Source organism: Lissotriton helveticus, chromosome 6 (assembly GCF_964261635.1).
Source record: "Lissotriton helveticus chromosome 6, aLisHel1.1, whole genome shotgun sequence".
Lineage (NCBI taxonomy): Eukaryota > Metazoa > Chordata > Amphibia > Caudata > Salamandridae > Lissotriton > Lissotriton helveticus.
The window spans coordinates 1,670,434,182-1,670,454,977 of record NC_136067.1 but is presented as its reverse complement, the minus strand read 5'-3'; positions in this window follow the sequence as shown (position 1 = coordinate 1,670,454,977).

Sequence of the window (20,796 nt, the reverse complement as noted above, 5' to 3'; positions counted from 1 at the left end):
TTCTGTGGATTGCTTTTGTTTAACGCTAAAAGGTATGTGTATCATCCCTTTTCTCTTCGGAGACGCTGACATTGTTTTTTCCATTTTTGTAACAAGTTCTTCCTATTATGTTTGTCACTTCTAGCCCCATAAGTCTCCTGATTGAGTGATACCTGCACTCTAAACATTTATCTATAAATAATCAAATAATAATAATAATAATAATAATAATAAAATTAATAAGAATAATAATAAGAATCATTTTTATCAGAAAGGCTGCCTTGAGTAACATACCCTACCCAGGGCTGGGTATTTGGCATAAGGATTGACTGATCACGCTCTGAGGAAGAAGAGACTTGAGAGTCGATATTTAGTACCCCAAAGAATTCAAGCTAAGTACGAACATTATGAAACAAGCACAATTGTTTTTTAAATATAATTATTTAAGTGGACTGTGCAGGCAACAAAAGCTGGGAGGCCTTCAAACTAGTACTGCAAAGGTACTTACTTTCCAGAGCAGTGGGGAAGGAAAGGTAAGGAACGACAGCCTGTGAGGTTCTTGAAAAATACCTGCTGTACTGCGACTTAACCATATCAACACCACAACCAATGAGACCAATTTGTAGGAAGAGGGAGGAATACAAGAACCTATTCACTAACATTGAAAGAGAACATCACCTTTGTACACAAAAAAGTTAAATGATACCGGTAATAACAAAGTGGGTACCCTATTAGCTTGGCTTGTCAGGAGAGAGACTTGAGTATGACAGGTTAATATGACAAGTGATGATAGTGGAGGCCATGTACTGACAAACACAGAGGTGGGCTACCAATTTGTGCAATCTTTCAGGAAATTTTAACAGGTGCAAATTGAAAATAGAGGACAAAATAGAAGCTTTCAGGACTGATGTTGTGGTCAACTAGGTAGGGATATGTCAGTAAGCCTGGGCACAGTACTACCCTCAACATCAAGTTGCCGATCGCGAGCGTGGAAAATAAACCTCCCGGTGAGATTCTCAACGCGGGCAGGTCAAGTTTCTCATTGCGTGTGGTCGCATATGCTCGCGACCGCTCCCGATGAGAAACTACCAGTCTGCTTTGAGAAAGCTGACGCTCGAGTACAAATCTACTCGAGTGGCAGAAAATGACTACTTGCACTTTGCAAGATGCTGTTTGCAATGATTGCACAGTGAGGACAAGCATCCAGCACTGTGCAATCAATACGAACAGCATTTCCCTACTGCACTACGCAGTTTGCCTAGCTACGTGTAGCGCACGTAATGCAAAGTGCACTTTGCGTACCTACGCATAACACTACTACGCAAAATACGCCCAGGGTTATAAATATCAGTTGTAGAAATTGAATTAGGTGTTGGATAGCTATAGTCTTTAAAGGCACCATGACTAATTGGATTCCCTATGAAACTTTATAAATGAATGCTAGGAACAGTCTCAACTCCCTTGCTACAGTATATCAAGAGGCAATATTTAGTGGTATACTTTTTCCATATCGATGGACTGCTACAATTACTTTCAGATATAAAGAAGGGAAGGATAGGAATGACAGCTCCTAATAACACCATGTATCATTATTAAATGTATAAAGAAAATGACTGGCCAAAATCCTGACAGACTACTCTGAATTTTGCTGGAATTGAAACACCCAAATCAATCTGAGATTGTTCCAGGGTGATCTTCCTGATTCACTGTGCTATACATTAACCTCTACTGTGTGTCTGGTGTCTGTGAATTGATTGCTATACTATTGCCCAGTGCCAAGAAGTGCTTTGATTCAATTTAATGACCTTTTTTGTTCAAAGTACTCGATCAGATGAGATTAACCCATCTTAATACCCTCGGTTAGCCTACTATCAAAGGCCTGCCTATCCAGAGCCATAGTATATTGAATGATATCTCAAATGTTTCACATAGAAATGAGAACTAGATACGATTTCCCTTGCCTCTAGTTCTATTTACCTATCAGTGGAACCACTTTCCAGGTGGACATGTAAAGAGGCTCTTATTAGAGGATGGAAACATATTCTGATGATATCCTAATCTCAATCCAAAAGATTGTAAAATTGTAAGAAAACAGGTTTCTTTGCAGATGCCCCCCACTTTTTGTCCACATTTGGACTGTTAGCTGTTAGTTTTCAATGCTGACAGTGTACTGAAGCCTGCTAACCAGGCTCCACTGCCAGTGCTCTCCACCTAAAAGTGTTATGTTCAACTTGGTAACCCCAAAAAGGCAAAGAAATAAGTCTCTTATTAGTCTCTAGTATATGGTACCAGGGCTATCCAGGGAATAGGTGGTAAAGGCCTCCCCAGGGTCGCAGCATGGTTTTGTGGCACACTTACTGACCCAAGTAAACTGCTGACAGCAGGCTTGCATTGAAGACTGCATCAGCAGTGCAAACTGCTCGACTGTGCCCTTACCATGTGTGGCACAGGCAGTACACTATTTTTAATCTATGTCATGCTGACCCTACAGAAAGGCTCCTGAACCCAGGAGGCAGGGTGCATTATATAAAAGGTGGGGACATATAACAGCAAGCCCAAAATCCCTACAGTAGTGTTTTCCATTAGAAGTAATGTTAGCGGTCCATGGGATAACATGGGATGCCACCCAGGCATCCTTGAGGTTGGCAGTTACTTTAGGATACTGCCAAAAAATGTCATACAAAACAAGAATCGAGTGGGAAGCACTCTAAATGGCAATCAAAAACACATTTATACAAAGAAAAGGTTATCAATGTCTCCCCATAAATTCAACTTCAGAGTTACAACTTCACGTAGATGCCACAATGCAAGTATGGTTGTTACACTTGTTCTTTGTTTCATGCTTGAAAGCAACAAAGACATGGACAAGGCCAACTTGTTTTGCCCCATAGACACAGGGACTACTTTAGGGCTGTTAAAAAACACATATGACCACACTTTAAGCCACAGACAGAGCATTGGTCAGTGCACATCATCAACATATAATGTACAAAAAGTAATAAACAAAGCAAAGCTAGTGATTAAAAAACATACGTAATTACAAACAAAATAAAAAAAATGCACATTCATTCTTAATCCATCGTTTGGTAAAAACAAAACCAATAGCACACTGTACAGTACCCAATTTCTAAAAAAACTATTTCAGTAGATCATTTATTGAAAAATTATTAATTCATGGGTTTTATACATTTATTGATTCTTTTGTATCACAAATCTAATAGTACATATTTGTCAAGATATTACTAACAAGAATGTTGTAACCCCGAGAAACAAAGACTTTTTTTCATCAAGCCAAAATATGTCATGTTTGGTATCAAACAACATGCCTTCTCACCTCTGACATGAATCTTGTGTCTTAGGTGATCTGACATGCCACCTGGTGGCTACCTTAAAGGCTGCTGCCCATTTGTTGCTCCAGCTTCTCTGTGCCTATGGCTAGCCACATTTGCTGCAACCAAAACAGGATTCTGACATCCTGCCAGGCAGGGAGTTTGCCCCCAGGAGTCAGGAACAAAGGCTTGGGTAGGAAAGAAGCCACACCTCCCTCCTCCCAAAGCAGGCTAGTCCAGAGGTACATCAAAGCAGTGAGCTTCAAAGGCTACAATCCCTCTGATATGCATCAGAGTCCCAGTGGAGGAAACAGTGTTACCACTGCCCCTGGCACATCTGCACCAGACCAGGTAGGAAATTAGTCATTCAAAGAGGAGAACACCCCAGAAGGCTTGCCACAACTCGAGAGTGAGCAACCTGGTCTGTTCACTAAAACTAGTTGTCTGCCATCTCCAGGAGTGGCAGACCAGAGGGTTCTGGGTAGAAAAAATTACCATCTCACCAGATGTTGTCACCTCAGGGGTGGACTAGCTGCATGGGTTAGCATCCAAGCTCTTGGTTCCGCTGGAGAGAGGGCCCCCTGTGGAAGCTTGAAGCACCCTCAGACTCCTCTAGACTAGTAGCACTAGTCCCCTGCAAACTGCAGGTAAAACAAAGCTCAGGATCCAATGAATCGCTGGCTATCGGACCCTCTGAGGGATTTCCCAAATACAGACAGTCTAGTGTATTTTGGGTACTCTAGTACAGCCATGCACGAAGTTCCAGGCTACTACTGCATTGCCCTGAATCACTAGACGTCGATGTTACTTTTGGCTCTGTTTACCAATGCCAAGGCTTGTTGGTCGCAAGTCCTGCAGCCGACCCCTTTACTCGATGCTGCATTAAGATTGATTTCCATCTGACCTTTGACCAACGTTAGCACCTACACTATTGTCTTTTTGTATCTTTTCCCCTGCAGCACCGTTTCATTGGTAAAAGCAGCTCTCCTGTGGCTCTCGTTAGCACCAGGGACAGCTAGGACAACTCTCAACCTGGCTTCCATGGGTCATGTAAAATTGAACTCACTGTCATGGATTGGTCCTGGAACCTGCATCACCTTTACCCTGCAAGGGAACAATGCAACTCGACCTGCAAGTGACTGGTTGTCAGTAATGGTTTTTCCCATTGACCGCAATGTAAAATTTTCACTGTATTATTTGTATTGATTCCCTATTCTAAAATCTATACCTCCGTTGTATGTATGCTATTACATTCATGTTGGTGTCCAAATTAAGATAAATATACACTTTATTTTTATATATTGATGTCAGATTTCTCTTGAGTTGTCAATTACTAATCGTCCATGTTGGAAGTCTAAAATGTTTGACGCATTTTCCTCCAGGAAAGCCTAACTGCTCTTTGCCACACTACTGGGACTGAACTAAGGATTTATTAGTTTGATTCCAAGGACCATCTTTGGGGTATCATGATAGTATTACATGGTGAGGACTAACCACCACACCACATCATACGCCCCTTTCCTACAAAAAGTATGCACCCATAATGTTAGTGATGGCATTAACTCAACAAATATCACTGTTATATTGTTTAAACCAGTGGTTCTTAATCTGTGGTCCGGTAACCCCTCGGGGTGGGCGAAGCCTATTCAGGGTTCCATTAGTGCTTAGAAAACTAAATAACATTAATAGATTAATATATTTTATATAAATAAAGAAGAAAAATGCACAATTGCTAATATTAAAACACTGTAAATGTGAAGGAATTTAAAATTGTAGGTTAAATAATTAAGTCAGTTTCCTCACATTGATTTGTGGGAGCAGAGGAAGTGCATCAAACAAAATGTAGTAGGAACATCGAGTGGACTCAATTGAATTTAGAAAAGCTTCAAGTGTCATATTTCAATTAAAAAAATTTTTTTTATACATTTGTTTGTTAATTAAATAACATATTTAATCATTTGTGTATTTTTTGATGAATGGCTGTTTCTGTATAATATTGTGTTGCGGTTCAAATAATTAAAAATGCTTAGGCCACGGTCACCAGCTTTTAGCAATGACTCAAAGGTGGTCCCTGGATTACAATAATGACTCAGTGGGGGTCCCTGGGCTTCAGTAATAAGTGGGGGCCCACAGAAGACATAACGTTAAGAACCAGTGGTTTCTACAATTGCACCCAGACTGCTGAAATACACTTGAAAATTGAAGCAGATCATTTCAAATAATTGACTACTACTACTACAATCTGCAGTGATTATCTAGAACCTCTACCGGACATGTACAAGGAAAGGAAACAAATAGATGGTCTGATAAGGTCATTAATGCGGTGAATGAGCACCAGAATTTCTCCTGGACAATTTAAGATGAAGTACATAAGACTGGAAATTGCAGTACGAAATATAAGGCAAAACTATCAAGCTGAATAAATATTAACTATAAATGATTGGACCTTATCCTCACTAGATGAGTCGGCGATACAGGTGGGTAGGTTGGCATTTAGACGGAAGGGTGATGCGCGTGCACTATGACGAGCAAAATTAAAACCTATGACCCCTGTTGCTACATGCACAGGAATCATTATAAGGTACTGAAATGCATAAAGACAATTGCTTGTAGAAACAATTCTCAGGTTTACCACCACTCTGATTATGCAAAAAACTTTAAAAAGTGAACACTTTAGATGATTTTAAATTGGCACCTTAAGGAATCAAACAGATAGGTAGTATTTGGGTTGAATGACCAATAAAACATTTTATAAGCTTCAGGAAAAATGTAAATAAAAATGTTTTTGTTGGTTAGATTTATACATTTATGCCATGCAATGGAACTAATAAAAATAAGGTATGATATCCAACAGGAATAATCCCCACTGGAGGGTAGACTACTAGACTACTCAAATAATGGGGCTGTACCTGCCACATATTATACATCAATGAATAACACCCAATTGACATATTGGATTTACCTTTTAGTCCCTAGTAAATTGGTACAACAAAAACCCAGGGCCTGTAAATTAAATGTCTTAATGGGGCGTGAGCCCTTATTGTGCCACCGACTTTAAAACATGTTTCAGGATTGACACCTGTATGGAATTTTGCCAGCCAAAACCTCCATTTTAACTAAATATACGTCACCCCTAGGGTAGGCTTTAAGCGTCCCATGGGACAGGGTGAATTGTACTTAAATATAGACATGTACCTTTAAGTTTTACATGTCCTGCTAGTGAAAGGCTACTACAGTTGTTTTCCACTATTACAAGATCCACTTTACCCATGCCATAACATTGGGTCACCTTAGTACCTTTAATAACTGAATTATAATGTCAAATCTTTTTTAATTGTGAAATCAGATTTTAAATCACTATTCTGAAAATACCACTTTTAGAAAGTTGGCATTTTCTTGTAATAACAATTGGTGCCTGCAGCCAGTGTCCTGTGTCACATGACTATGATTAGCATGGGAATTTGCCTTTGTGTACTCCTCCCAGACAGTGAGACAAACGGGATTAAGTGTTGGCAGGATAGGCCAACATGCTAAGATGTGTGGGGTGGAGCTGTTACCTGGACTATTTACATTTCAAAGAGCTGCCTCAGCACATTCCAAAGGTACTCCACACTAGCTTTATTATCACCCCAGACCCCTTGGAGCATGGGCAAGGAGGGAGCACATTACAGAACCATATATGGGGTAAAACTCTAGACGTTTCTTCTACTTTAAAGCTGTTACCGGGAATATACATAGGACCCTTGGACCCACCCTTCAGTTCACACCTGGATCTGTGGAGAACTCCCAGAAGGACTCACTTATACCTCAGAGACTGCCTTGTTGCTTGATATTTACTTTGAACTTCAGAGGACTGCCCTGCTGGTACCAGATGATTGCCCTGGTGCTTGAAGACCTTGCTTGTACCCTCAGAGGAATGCCTGCTGCTTGAGGCCTGTCTTGTTGCTTGATCCCAGGAGTGCAGTCGGCTGGACTCCTGTTCTGAGCTACTGGGACCTAAAAAGCTCCAACCACTTGCACCTTACACTTTGACTCTGCCTATAGTCTGCCCTGCGATCCAAATGGTGCCAACCCACTCTTGGACCCTTGGAAGTGGTGCTAATGGTGTCAAAAACCAAAACGTGTGACTTAAAACATTTTCCATCAAAAAGTGCATTGAGAGCAAACAGAAGACCAGGACATACCTGCTCACTGATCTCTAAGGTGCATAGCTGGTCGGCCTGACTTTGTGGTAGCTCCCGATATGTTATTCCCTGAAGCAGAAAATCCTGTTTAGTTGCTCCTCTTCGGAAGGGTACCTATACTCATGGAACCCTCATCGTCTACAGCTTGCAGCTTTGTTCTACTTGAGATTTTTGACTTCCAAAACAAACTAAGTCCGAACTTAGAAATCTTCACCACAACTTCATCCAGAGGATCCCTGATGACGATGCCTCCTCCTCTAAGACACCGGCTGCCTGGCATCACTGAACTTTACCTTCTCAAACATTTTTCTTTAAAAATTCTTCTACATCTGAAGGTAAGCTGAGACAGGGCCCAATCCACCTTGTGTATCCGACCTGCATTACATGGCAGTCAGTCATACCTTTTGACTTCATCCAGGTCTTGCATCACTAGATATCCGTGGTTGGTGCTTTATTCTTTTCAGAGCTAGTTTTTACTAATTTCTTCAAAAATTCTCTCATTCTACTGATTGGATTTTTGTTGTTTTGGTGTCCAAATATGTATTACACTTGTCTCTATTTTTCTAAACTAGTGTGGGATTTCTTTTGTTTTATTTTTTACTTTATTGCTGTTTGAGTGTTGCATAAATAATTAACATATTGCCTCTAAATTAAGACTGACAGTTTTTGACCCCAAGCTACCAGAGGTTCAAGCACAGGATATTTGTTGTTCCTCTGACAGGGATTGTGGTTTCTGCTTGAGAAGGATTCACACTCCTTCAACCAAACACCCAATTTCCTGCATACTTGATGCAAAAATGTATTTGTGAATGTGGGCCTTGCAGTGGCTAATAGAGATGTAAGGGTAGTCATAAGCAAAAACAATAAAAGACTGGCATTGGGGTATGGACTGCTGCCTTAAGCTTCAGAAAGCAGTATATTATAGGAGAGGGCGCCCCAATAATTCCACAAGGCATGGTCCTCATTGATGGAGTAATATGGCCTAAGGAGAGAGAGAATGGCCAGGTCCAGGAATGTACAATGTCAGCTGTTACGGTCTTGAGCCTCACAGAATTTAAGACTTATACAGAATAACTAAGACAATGTTCCTAAGGGTTGACTCTGATGATGATAATGAACTCACCCTCTTCGTCTTCCACCCCAGGACAGAATGCCATAGCAGCTGAAGAGGGCCATGTTTGCAGAGTTGATACAAGTTACTTCTGAGGTAAACACCATTTCAAATACTGGTGAATGAATTACTGTGATAATGTTCTCTGTTTAAAAAAAAAAATTGTTCATTCACAGTGGACCATAATTTAACCTCTTCAGTGCTGAGAAGGACTCTTTGACATCCTCAACACTACCTCTGTAAGCTGAGGAAATCAATGGCTTGACCTTGGCACTAAACATGAAAATGCTTCAATGGCTTGACCTTGGCACTAAACATGAAAATGCTTCTGTTTTTTTTAAATAAGAAGCCTTTTACTTTTTAGGTTTAAAGTATTTTATTAGAGTTTCTGCAACAAGAAAAAACAATAATACATACAAGGAATACAGACATCATGAAAGTATACTGCAAAGACTCTCCCCAAGAACCCCATCAGTATCCGGAGAGGACTAGCCAAGCGATTGTAGAGCCCCAATAAGAGCGTGAGCGCCATGATGTACTTGTTCCAAAACCAGAACACCCCCCCCAACTCCCACCCCTCCCCACCCCAACTCCCCCCCACCCCCCCGTGCCTGAGCGAATGTCCAGCAACACCCTCACTTTCAAAAAGGAACCCCGCGCCCTCCCCTCCTCCCCCCCCCACCTATTAGGAAATCGGGGTGGTCAGCCGCAGCAGTCGGAGATAACGTGGACAGGTGATCTCTTTGAACTCTGATTGCAATAGGACACCAAAAGGCCGCCACAGGTCATCAAATCTGTCTACCTCCCCCGCCACCGTGAGGGACATCTTCTCCATCCCTAGAACATGCCACAACCTGTGTAACCAGCCCGTGGTTGTGGGAAGCGTGGTGGTACGCCAATATATAAGGATGTTCTGGATCGCCGACCCCAGAGCGATCGCTATTTGTCTGCCCCTCCTAGAGCGCAGTGGGTACATCAGGCCATTGGGTAACCCTAGCAAAACATAGGCAGGAAGGCGCGGCAATACTATGTCAAAGCACTGATCTATATCATCCAGGACCTCCCGCCAATACGGACCCAGCAACGGGCAATCCCATAAAATGTGCGAGAGTGTTCCCGTCTGCCCACATTCGCGCCAGCAGGTGTCCTGTATGTGATGGTTCATGTCGTGCAGCCTCTGAGGCGTATAGTACCAGTACGTAGATACCTTCGTAAAAGTCTCCGTGAGCCCAGTGTGGTAGGCCGAGTGCCGAGCTCGATACGAAATGTCGTCCCATTCCTTGTGACTCAGCGTCCTCCCCAGCTCCCGCTCCCAGCGCGCCCTCCCGGGGCTATAAAAGTGATGGGGGGGGGGGCTGTAGTAGCCGGTAAAGATCCGAGATGAGCTTGGCGTCGGAGGAGCGCGTCGCAAGCCACAGCTCGTATGGGGTAAGTTTCCGATCAGCCAGATCTCGCACCTGCGGCTGTAACGCCCAGTGGCGAACCTGCAGGTATCGCATACGCTCCGTCTCGGGTAAGTGGTATTCCCTGCACAAGTCAGCGAACGACACAGCACCCTCCGGGCCATAAATATGAACCAATGCACAGCACCTGGCTGTTTGCCAGAGCGAAAACGCTCCAGGTTCTGTTCCGGGCCGGAAGTCAGGATTCCCCGCCAAGGGAGTAAGCGGCGACGGGAAGGTGGTAAGTTCATGTCGAGTGCACACGGCATCCCAAACACGGAGCGTGGCCTGCGTGACAAAGGACGCATACAGATTGGGGGGCCTGTGACTCCTGCGAAGGAAAGGTATCTCCTGCAGAGTCCTGCCCGCCACCGCCTGATCCTGAAACAGCCAGTGTCTGTCCGACTCCCATTTACTCCATTCAACCAAGTAGCGCAACTGCGCCGCCTGGAAGTACTTGTGTAAGTCCGGGATGCCGAGGCCCCCGGACTCGGGTGCCAGTGTGGAGAGGGCTCTACGGAGTCTAGGTTTACGACCCTGCCAAACAAATCGAGCGATATCAGCCTGAGACTGTCGTATCCATCCCTTCGGAGGCTGTAAAGGCAAAGCACGGAACAGATACAGCACCTGCGGCAGGAGAGTCATTTTCACTGCAGCAATGCGTCCCAACAGTGATAGCGTACCTTTGCTCCACCGGAGCAACTCTTCTTTCAGTTTGGTCCCTAAGGCCGCATAGTTAGCCGTAACCATGGCAGGCAGGGATGGTGCCAGCAGTACCCCCAGGTATGGGATCAGATCTCTAGACCATTGCAAGGGGAAGCGGTTCTGCAGCTCCAACCTGGTAGCCGAGGCGAGCGAGATGTCAAGGGCCGCCGATTTCCTCATGTTCATTTTGAACCCCGCCACAGCCGCAAAAGCGTCCAACTCTGCGAGGCAGGCAGGGAGCGCCTCCTTCGGGTTGTCGAGCATAAAGATCACGTCATCCGCATAGAGGCTGATAGTGTGGATGTAGCCGCCCATCTTGACACCCGTCACTTCTGGGTTACTTCTGATCCTCTGGGCAAAAGGCTCCATGTACAGAGCGAAGAGCAGTGGGGACAGGGGGCACCCCTGCCTAGTACCCCGTTCAATCGCGAATTGGCCCGAATTGCAACCATTGACCCTCACCGTCGCAGTGGGAAACTTGTAACAGTTAAGTATTAGGGTGCGAAACTTCTCGCCCAACCCCAGCTTGCAGAGAACCTTCTCGAGGTAGGGCCAATGCACCCGATCGAACGCCTTTTCGGCGTCCACCGAAAGCAGCATATGCTCCCCGGGGATCCGAGAGGTCTTCTCCAGAACGTGGACCACCCGTTTGGTGTTGTCCACTGTCTGCCGGCCCGGGACAAACCCGGCCTGATCCGGATCCACCAACCCCGGCAGATGAGGCGCCAAACGTGCGGCCAGGATCCCGGTGTAAAGCTTAAGGTCTACATTGAGCAGCGAGATCGGCCTATAGGATGCACATTCGGTGCGGGGCTTTCCCGGCTTGGGAATAACCGACACCGTCGCCCTCAGTAGATCCGGGGGGATGGCCCCAGACTCCGCAAAGGAGTTAAAGAGTCGTGTCAGCAGCGGGGCCAGCTCCGGGCAGAATGTTTTGTAGAAGAGTGGAGTATAACCGTCGGGCCCCGGGGCCTTCCCATGCTTGAGTCGGGAGATAGCCCCAATCACTTCCTCCGGGCGGATATCCCGGTCCAGGTACTCAGCCTGTTCCGGTGTGAGTACCGGGAGGTCGACCGATGTGAGGTAATCAGCCTCTGCCGAGGCCGATGGGGGCTCGCCAGCGTAGAGGTCCGCATAATATCGGCGGAAGCCTTCCGCTATCTGGTCGTCCTCCGTGACCAACCCACCTCCGGGGACGGACAGGCCCTCGACCTTCTGGCGTTGGCGTCGTACCCGCAGTTTATTCGCTAGCAACCGGCCGCAACGGTCACCGCCAGTATAGTATGCGTGCTTCAGGCGCAGCGCCGCATATTCCGCCCTGTCCATATCCAGCGCGGAGAGAAGCTTCCGCGCCGCCTTGAGCTGCCTCCAGACTCTGGGGGCCCCTGTCCTCTGGTGTACCTGTTCTAGCTCCCGAACCGTACCAGTAAGTTCGTCCCTCTTCCGCTGTCTATCCCTGTTCTCCGCCGAGGAGATGGAAATGAACTCTCCCCGCAGCACCGCCTTCAGGGCTGACCACTGCGTCGCCCGGGTGGTATCGTCGTTCTCGTTGTGCTCCCGGAACCCAGCAATCGCGGCCCGGATCCGCGACAGTACCTCCCGTCGGTGTAACAGAGTGTCCCGGAGGCGCCAGACCCCGCGTCTCGGGGATATCGGCGGCAGCTGGAAGCATCCCGACACCGGAGCGTGGTCCGACAACGTGAGGACCCCTATGTCAGATGCTGTCGCAAGTGCGGCCAACGGCCCCGTCACCAGGAGGTAGTCCAGTCTGGCGTAAGTCCTATGTGCGTGGGAGTAATAGGAATAGGCCCTCGAGGCGGGATGTAATTGTCTCCAAAGATCGTGCATGTCCAGGTCTCCTAAGTGTGAGGCACTAAGCTGTGAAATTTCCCCAGTCTGTGGGTGGCGCTGCGCGGATCTGTCTAAAGATGAGTTGAAGACCATATTCAGGTCACCACCAATGAGTATATGCCTATCTGGGGTAGTCGCAATATCGGCTAAAGCAGACTGCAAAAACAAGTCCTGGCGATCATTAGTGCTATACACTGAACCCACCGTGAAAGGGAAACCCCCTAACCTAAATCTGTATGCCAGGAGCCTCCCCTTCTGCTCCGCCACCTTGTGCAGTACCTCCCCTCTGAACTTCCCAGACACCAAGATAGCAACCCCTGCCGTTTTAGTAGTCCCAGAGGAAAAAAGCTGAACCGGGAACTTCGGGGACCGCAACCTGGGACAGTCTCGGGCCAGGAGATGTGTTTCTTGTAAAAGGCAGATATCCGCCTGGGTGCTCTCAAGAAGGGATAGTATCGCCCTGCGCTTGACCGGGTTATTCAAACCCTTCACATTAAGGGTAACGATCTTCAGGGCCATGAGTAAACAAAGGAGAAAGAGCTGCAATGGGGCCCAGAGACACGGGAAACACCCCGCCAGGTGGGGAGGCGGAGCGGGGCAGGCGCAGGAGCGAGCCACGGTGAAATAACCAAAGGGGAGGCGACATGTGAACCTGAAGTAGCAGGGGCCCAGGGTGAATACAACAGAAGGTCAGCACTACATCTCCCCCCCTCTCCCAGCGCAGGAAGAACACAGCAACAACAGCACCCTGAAACCAGAGAGCCCGCCCAGCACACCATCAGAATCCCCTCCCGAACAGATACCCCCCCACTCAAGAAAGGCAGCATGAGGGCACAAAAAGCACAGCATAAGGCAAATGAGGCACAACCCGAACCCCGAACCCTCCCCACCCCAACACCCCAAACAACCCTCAAACTCCCCAACTCCCCAGCTCTCCATCTCTCCTCCACACCCCTACACAGATCCCCTCCCACTCTCCCCAACATCAACCTTAATGGTGTGAAAAACCCCATTGTCCCAGTCCAGCCCCTAACGGGCAAGTCTGTGGTAAAGTGTCCGAGTGGACGTCCAGCCACCATCCATGCCCCCCCAGAGCCCCCCACCCCCCCCGGAACCCTCAAACCTGCAGTGCCAGTAAAGCCAAGATGATCTCCCCCAAGATGATGCTCAAGCCGTCATGGCCACGTCACCGGACGACGTGGAGCCGGATACTTCCCGTATGGCGCTGTCCATTTCCGCTCTGACCGTAGGAGAGTCCGGTCGAGAAGGCTGAGGCGTGGTCCGGCGCCGTCGGACTGTCTGCCAGCCCCCTCTAGAATTGCGGCGGCGTGGCGTCGGGACACCCTCATCAGTAGCGGTGATTCCTAGCACCCCACACGTGTCCTGAAGGGATCTCAGTTGGTGCAGTGTCCCGTTCCAGCGAAAAATAAGCCTGAAGGGGTGGCCCCAGGAGTATTGCGTGTCATGCTCTCTTAGAAAGTCCGTGGCAATTTTGAAGGACTTGCGCTTCTGCAACGTAATCGTGGACAGATCATGAAACAACGCAATCTGGTGACCCCTGAAGCTCAACGGTTGTTTCTGACGGGCTTCACGGAGGATACGCTCCTTCAGAGGGAAATCCGGGAGAAAGGCCAATATATCTGGGGGAGGTGCCGAGGCCCTACGCGGGAGGCCCACTCTATGCGCCCTGTCAATCCTCACCGGAAACTCAGCCGCTTCGCCCAGGACATCCCGGAACAGGTCTCGTAGGTAGGCCGTGACGTCCTCCCCCTCCTCTTTGGACGGAACGCCCCTGACCCTGATGTTGTTGCGCCTGGACCGATTCTCAAGATCCTCGGCGTGGGCCTGGAGGTCGATCTGCTGGTCCCTAAGCCGCAGCACTTCCTGTTGTAGGTTCGTGATCTCCTCGTCCCTGGATTGATTAGCGTCCTCCATGGTGGCGACCCGCTCACCAAGCGAATCAACTTCTCTTCTCACTTCTCGGACCTCGCCCGCCACCTCCTGCTTCAGGGTCTGAAAGTCCTCCCTGAGTGTGCTAAACAGCGACTCCAGAAAAGACCTGGTGACCGGGGGCTCACCCCCTCTGCCCCACGAGATCCGGACGAGGGGCTCGGCGTCGGCTGGGATCTGTCCTGTCTCGGTGCTCCCCTGCCCAACATCTCGGGTAAGGTACGCTCACCTTTCTTGCCTCCCCTGTTACCTGACATCGCAGAGGCGGCGGTGCGTCGCAGGGAGAGAAGATGGGCGGAATGGGAGGGGGCCCGCGAACCACGTGGGCTCCCGCAGCAAGTCGGTCCAGTGCAGACCCGGGGCTCCCAGGCAGCGCCCCAAAGCTCCCCAACAGACTGGATGAGAGATGAGCACGACCAGCACTCCACTGCAACACTCTCCTAGTGCGTCCCTGCTTCCCAGGAGCGGGTCACCACCCTGTCTCCAGGCTCCCGGCCGTGTCGCTACTCCACCGCAGCCGTCCAGGCGGGCGCCGCCGCCCTGTGAGACCCTGCGCCGGGCAAGCCACACTCCGGCCAGCACCCTCTGGCCAATCAAGCTCCTGCAGGGCCCCAGGTACAGCACGCGGGCCCAGCAAGCCCACTGGGGAACGAGGGTCGGCAGCACAAGCCCGAGGTGCACAGGCCCGGCGGTGGGCAGGGTCACCGAAGTTCGTTGGCGCCCTCCGCCCGGGCCCCGCGTGTGGGCCCCCCACGTGCAGCCACCAGATCAGTCCTACCGGTCGCGGGCAGGCACAGGCGTCCCACCGGGGTCCAAGCCGGGCCACTCCAGAGCCGGGGCCCGCAAAGGAAGTCCGCCGGCGTCTCCCGCCTGCTAGGCCTCCAGGCTCCGCAAATCCTCGGGTCCGCGTAGCGCTCCTCCCCGACTCCTCTCACCACCAGGGGCGGATGGCGCCGCACCGCCAAGGGCCAAGGCCGCCGGCTCTTCTCGCCAGGGAGCACCGGCGCCACCGGGGGGGGACTCGACCGCGCCCCCGCTGGTCAGTGGGCTCGGGAACGCCCCACCGCACCGGGGTGCCGCGAGTCAGCCGCTCTTCCTCCGCCCGGCCTCGTTCAGGCCGCAATGACCGCCCGCCTCAGGGGCCAGCACTATGTGGCGTCGTTCTCCGCGTCCGCGCCTCCGGGGGCTCCAAAACCGCTCACACCGGGCTCACGGCCGCTTCCGCTCCCCTCTCCGCTAGATCTGGGGGAGATCAGCGGTGCAGGATGGGTCAAGGGCTCCGGGGACTCAGGAGCTCACGGAAGGAGCGACCGGTCAGCCCGCCATCTTGGCCACGCCCCCCGCCTTTTACTTTTTAAATCAAATTTGGGATGCGAGGGAACAGTCCCAATTGAATGGGCCTGTGGGAATTTCCAAGGCAGTATTGTTTTTGAAGGGGGTGTGACCCCATGGCATGGGCTAGGGCTCCCTCCCTACACCATACCCAGTTAGTCTTTTTGCCCCAGTGGAGGAGGGGGGGTCAGATGGCCTGTTCACCCAATCTGCCCAAAGCACAGAAAGCCCACCAGACACCAGTTATTCTTTCAAGGCAGTGTTTTTTAGGGGGGAGCAGCCCCAGCGCCAGGAAACTTCCGGTGTCAGTGCGCTTTATAAATGCAGCCTAACATTAACATTAACATTAACAATGCCAAAGGCTTGTGTTTTTTTCCCAGGCCCAGTTAGTTGTTCTGCCTCCATGTGGAGCAGACACCATGGATTTTTCAAAAGCAGTTATTGTTTAAGGGGAGCAGTCCCAATGGGCCTGTGCTCCCCCTTTCCCAGAGCACAGTTAGTCTTTTGCCCTGAATCTACCCAGACACCAGAGATCTTTCAAATGCAGTGTTTTTTTTGGGGGGCAGAGCAGCCCCAATGGTATGGTTTATGCTCCCTCCTTCCCCCACTCATTTAGTCTTTTTGCACCAGAGGGGGTTGAATGGGGGTGTTTGTACCAATATGCCATGCCCTGAGGAGGGGAAACCCCTCCAGGCACAAAAGGATTTTTCCAAAGCAGTATTTGGGGGGAGTGGCCCCCATGGCATGGGCCTGTGTTTCCCCTTGCCCGAGACTCAGTTACTTTTTGTGCCCCAAAGTGGCAAATGAGGGTTATAACCCCAGTAGCCCCCACCCCAGGGTGGCAGAAAGTCAACTAGACACCAGGTATTTTTCAACGGTAGTTATTGTGTTGGGGGGATTAGCCCCAATGGAATGGGCCTGTGATTCCCCTTGCCCAGGACTCAGTTAGTCTTTTATTCCCAATCTACCCCTCCCTATAGGTCAAAAAGCACACTAGCCACCAGGGATTTTTCAAAGGTGGAATTTTCTGAAGGGGGCAAACCAGCCCCAATAAATAGCATGGGTCTGTGCTCCCCCTTCCCTAGACCCAATATGTTTTTCTGCCCCCCTCCCCCCGGGTGTGTATGGGGATGCTCACTTCAAATCTGCCTCTACGGAGGGCAGAAAGCCCATTGTCATTCAGGATTTTTCAAAAACAGTATTTTTCAGGGGGGAGGGGAGCAGTCCCAATTGCATGCACCTATCTTTCTCTGCTGCCCTGGACTCAGTCGGTCTTCCTGCCCCTGCTGTTCACTGCTTTTCTGCCTCACAAGGAGGAGGGGGCAGACATATCACTAGATACCAGTTATTTTTTTTATTGTTGTTGACAAACATTATGGTGGTGGGTGGATCACCTTGGTTTGGGCCTGTGCTTTAGCCCGAAAACCCCAACAGCGGGACCCATTTACCATATCAAGCAAGAGTTTTGATGTATTAACCGACAGAGAAGGAGTAAATCTAAATGTCCTCTTACTTGTCATGATGAATGGTTGCACTATTGGTGCCCTTGCTCTGCCACACAAGGAAACCAACTAAACCCAGCCAAGGGACTCCACTGTGGTGTGCTTTGCATGGATAGCACAATTTTTTCTTACCCACAATGCCCAGCAAATCTCAAACTTTGCCTATAAGCACGCACTTCCCTCAAATGGCAGAATCTGTGGGCAATCTCCAATTTCCTACCACCCTGCATTCCCTCACTTGTCTCAATATAAACAGTACACCACTTGTGCGGTTGGCCCTAGCACCCAGCACCCAGCACAAAAGGCTTCAAATCACAACATGGAGAAATCAGCAACAGGGCAGCTATGACATAAGGGCCCAGGCTGGAAGGCAACTCAGTGAAATGTACCAAACTCAGATATTTCTGAAAATTAGAGGCCAGTGGGAGTCTACGGTGGTGTGTCTTGTGTGGATCCCATAAGGTATTCTTATCCACATTGCCTTGCAAACCTCAAATATTGCCTAAAATCACTCACTTTTCTTGCATTTCTGTGACATAAACTTCTGGAATCTGCCTGAAATTCCCACCAATCAGCATTCCTTACTTGCCCTGATAAAATCTTACCCCACTTGTTTGGCTGGACCTAGTGCCCAGGACAGTACTGGATCAAATTAGGGACAATGGAAGGCCTCATTGGTCCTCACAGGTGTCTAGCTTTTAGTAATGTGTGGGTTTGGTAGGCTTCCCTGGATGATAACTGAGCTAGGTCCCCAAAATCCCCAGCTATTCAAATTGCAAAAAAGGGACAGTTTTGAGTGGAAAAATGTGATCTGTCCATGTAGTGTTTTGGGCCCTTTCCGGCAGTAGGCGACAAACCCACCCACACAACTAAGGTGGTATTTTTATCATGACATGTGGGAAAACGCTGGGTGGTAGGAGATTTTTGGCTCCCTGCAGATTCCAGAACATTCCGTCACAGAAATATGAATAAAATATGTGTTTTAGCCAACTTTTGAGGTTCGCAAGCACTTCTGGCAAGAAAACCACATTTCAGCCTCAAAAGTCACATCACTATGGACATCACCGGGTATCTAGATTGAGAAATGTCTAGGTGTGGTAGATTAACCTGGGTGTTGTGTAAGCTATGGCCCAAAACCCTCAGCCAGCTACATTGTAAAAAAAAGAAAAAGCTTAGAGTGTGCTGGGAACACAGACTAGTCAAATATCTATTAATCCGAAATATTTTTCTCTACAGTTGTGCCTTCCAAATGTAAGCCACTGTTCAAGTTAGAAGACCTTTGCAAAAGCCCTTTTACTCACATGATAGTATGGGTTACAACAAACTCATTGATGTATAAATAGCTGCAGCTCATAACCTTAGTATCTTGAGGAAATTTCAGAAATACATTGGTTCCCTTCATTCTCATTCTTTATATTTTACCACTAGCTTACCCGTCGCACGTTGCTGCGATCTCAGAAGAAAGGAAATTTAAGGAAACTTGTTATGATAACATTCAATTTACATTGTGTCATTTTTATTGAAACTTATTCATTTTAATATGGAAAACATTTCAAAGTGTTGTTTTAATTCTGTTTTTTTATTCAAGTGCTTGTGGATACACGATATTTTTTGTTTTTTTGTCTGGTGCGTAGACGAATAAATCAGAAGGTTTTCCGATGCGTGAGCTGGCCACAAACAGTTGTCCATGTGAGAAGCACGGATTCTCCAAATCTAGTCCACACACTTGCAGCGATTGTCCTTGTGCTTTGTTGATGGTCATTGCAAAAGCGAGCTGCACCGGAAAGTGTAAACGTTCAGTATTGGAAAGATTATGAGGGCCCTGGGTGTCCGGGGCGGGGGGGGCGATATTTAACAATACATTTTTTTTGCCAAAAACCTTCGCGGGAGTGTACTCAACAACTTTTAAGAATTTTTTTAATTTAATTTTTTTTACTTTTTTTTTTTTTAGCCAAAAACCTTCGCGGGAGTGTACTCAACAACTTTCCAAAGTTTCATGCTGATCAGATGAATGGTGCAGTAATGCATAAAGGACAAACGGACATACTTTGGTTTTTATATAAATAGATATAGATATGACTTGGTGTATAGTCGGTATATGATGAAAACTCATTGTAAGGTGCAGTTGTTGGCTCTGGGTATTGCTTATTTTTAAAGAACCTAAAAACCCTATGTATTGCCATGCCCAGAAGGCCCGATTGGATGTCACGGTGTATTAGTTTTGAAAAACATCTATCTTCAAAATAAGATATACATGAAAATGTTGTCACAATTTACTGTTTTTTTCTATTCATTTTCAATAGTTAGTTTCTTTGTAAAAACCTTGAGGGATGTACATGAATGACCTCTTGCTGAATTTCGCCTAATTTAAAAATATATATAGCTTTCCAGCCCCCCCATGGGTTGCACACCTGTTTCCACCACAAACTGATACTAAGCTGAAAGCATAAAAATAGGAAAAATGGAGTTCCTCCTAAATAAATGCAGAAGCTGGTAAAAAAATGGTTTTATGACACAACTTGTGGTTCTGTTTTTTATACAACTGTGCTTGATCCTGAAAGCTGGGAAGATGATTATCCTAGGTAAACAAAAATGTACCTATAGTTTGGCTATTTCCTCAGCTATATTTTCGTTTCCTTCTAGGGTAAATAACAAACAATGGGTACATTTACAATACCCAGAATTTTGGGATAAATTTGACATGGTTACCTTATGTGGAAAAAAGTTATGAAGGCAAAAGCGCAAAGTACCCCCAATAATGTGCTTAGAACTGGAAATGGAAAAGCCCCAGCAGTTAAGAGGTTAAATCCTTATGAAGTCAACAAAATATTCTCACTATCACTGGTATGAACTTACACATAATTGATAGTAAAAAATTGTAATAAAGGTATATTAAATCACAACAAATGTTTCATTGTGCTTCTGTCTTTACCGCGGTAAGACTCTCGCTGGTAGGCTGTGTTGAACTGGCATGTCTGTTGTCACTGGGACACTATGTGCACCTTACACAGCCTGCCACAGATACACTACATACACTATAGGGCTTCCTACTATATCTTGCTGCCCGCTCAATCCTATAGACTACTTTATATGTCTGCAAGTGGCTCCATTTCCCTCTAACATGGATATGGCAGGTTTAGCCTCTCTCCGACTTACTTCATGAGTTACCTTATGGTGTTTGTGGTGTTTGTGCAGCAGAGTTTGCTGTAGTGAATGCCACTGTTCAGCACCTGGTGTTCTCTTGCCTGCTTGTCTTTGTCGTGATATTGCACATGGCTCACAGACCTACTTTTGGGAAGAACCACAGGATAAGTTGCCTTATGAGTGTTTTTGAGTGCTGCAGACTGAGTGACAGAAGTAGAGGGTGCTTCTGTGATTACAGTGCTGGCAGTTTTGGCTGATGGGTGGCAA